Source organism: Neovison vison, chromosome 12 (genome assembly GCF_020171115.1).
Source record: "Neovison vison isolate M4711 chromosome 12, ASM_NN_V1, whole genome shotgun sequence".
Taxonomy (NCBI): Eukaryota; Metazoa; Chordata; class Mammalia; order Carnivora; family Mustelidae; genus Neogale; species Neogale vison.
In genome coordinates, this window is record NC_058102.1 from 79600005 (window position 1) to 79602200 (window position 2196).

At 40.9% G+C, this 2196-nt stretch overlaps 1 pseudogene; it reads left to right on the forward strand.

The window, feature by feature from the left end:
- The first annotated feature begins 1118 nt into the window (after positions 1–1118).
- Positions 1119–1820, forward strand: LOC122890942 (annotated as a pseudogene).
- The last annotated feature ends 376 nt before the right edge of the window (positions 1821–2196 follow it).

Consider the following 2196-nt stretch of genomic DNA (forward strand, 5'->3'; position numbering starts at 1 on the left):
GTTGCCGTCTTTTTGGTGTCTTATGATCTCCATCGGGTACATATTATTCATAACACGCAGCCTACAGAACAGATGGCCATGTCTCAGAAATGATGATGACATGTGTTTATGGAGTGCTTCCTATGTGTCAGGCACTCTATGAAGTGTTGTACACGGATTATCTCATTTAATCCTCCTGAGGGCCTTGTTGGGTAGGTTAATTTATAGCCCTTTTTACTGATGAGGATGTTGAGGCTTTTCAGGGGTTAAGTACCTAGCCCAAGTTGACAGGGCTAGAAAACGGCCACGTAAGAGCCATGAACCCAGTTTTGGAGAACTCAGAGGCCACTATACTATACAAAATTCCTATACACTCATATTGACCTTTCCCCCCACACTTCTGTTATTTCAATTATTTTATAGAGTAAAATTTTGTGTGGGTATAGTTTTTATCCTTAGCCTTAGGTAAGTGGTCCGACTTAAAAAATTATATATATGTATATGTATATATTTATAATTTTATATTATATATATATCTTTATATATATAAATATAATATGTATATATTTTAGCAGTGATGTTAATTGTCCCACCTGCAAACAGACCAAAGATGCATCTCCCATTGTGGTCATGTTTGGAGATCTTAGTTACATGCCTCAGAAAGTAACATTTTCCAAACTAAAAAGCTGAAAATAAAACTATTTGAAAGTAGAATTTTATGTGAAAATTCATGACGTATAGTGGCCCTGCCCCAGTCTTTCTGGGACTTCTTCCAATATTCCTCATTTTCTGGAAAACACGACCCAGCAAACTAAAACAGATGATGGAATAGACGTGTACAAAAGTTTTTACTTGAAAAGTTTGTTCCTAAAAATGGAGTTCTGTGTGGATTAGAGAAGCATCTATTTCTTTGGAATGGGATGAATAAAGAAGTTACAAGTTACTTTTCCGGTTGTTTGTCGGAAAAGGGAGAGAATGGAGAGCATGAGAAGGGGCACTCAGTGCCGCCAGCACTCCCGTGCTGAAGCTGAGGGGACACGTCTGCCGGCCTCTGGTCCTGCCCCTCCCCCCACTCGAGGTTCCTAGTCTGCCTCCCCAACTGCCCCGCGGCTCCTGCCCCCCACAGCTCTGGCCCCCCCATGACTCTGCCCTCAGACTCCGACCACAGCGTGTTAAGCCTGCTGGATCACTCTGAAGTTCTAGGCGGGCAGTGACATGCCTCAGTGAAATGTATTAAAAAGACATATCAGAAATCAGCACTGAAGTGGCATCCTGAGAATAAACAAGAAGTGGAGAGAAAACTCAAACAAGTAGCTGAGGTGCATGAAGTGTTATTAGATGCTAAAAAACAGGACGTCTGTGGTAAATATGTCAAAGAAGGATTAAATGGAGGTGGAGGTAGGACATTTTGACAGTCCCTTTGAGTGTGGCTTCACTTTCCGAAACCCAGACCATGTCTTCAGGGTATTTTTTGGTGGAAGGGACCCATTTTAATTCGGCTTCCTCAAAGACCCATTTGAGGACTTTTTTGGGGTCAAGCAAATGGGTCCCTGCCAAAGCAGGTGAGGCAGAGGTTGTTTTTCTCTGCCTTCAGTGGATTTCCACCTTTTGGAGGAGAATTTTCTTCATTGATAGAGATTTACTTCCTTTGGTTCACCAGGTCCGTGGGGACTTACTTTATTTTCTTCCAAGACCTTTGGTGGTAGTGGGTTGCTAACTTCAAATCTATATCACCTTCTACTAAAACTGTTAATGGCAGAAAAATCACTAGAACGGGAATTGTCGAGAATGGTCGAGAAACAGTAGAAGTTGAAGAAGGCCGACTGTTGAAGTCCTTATGATAAATGGTAAGGGGCAGCTGCTATGATTGGACAACAAATGATTAAATCCGTGTATGTAACAGAAATGTTGACTCTATCCAGCCCAGTTGAGGATTAGCAGGAGCACTTTAATTTTTTTTGAAGATTTCAAATAACTTTCAGCATAACTGTAACTGCACTATTTATACACAGCTCATCAAAGGCCTAGTTGATACAGACTTTTGAGTTTATGGTTGGGACCCCATAATAGAGCTAATTTTTTGTCTTTAATATTGTTGTATATCTCTATATGCACTTTTATTTTTTTAAAAGATTTTATTTATTAATTTGACAGAGAGAGAGAGAGTGATCACAAGTAGGCAGAGAGGCGGGCAGAGAGAGAGGGGGAAGCAGGCTC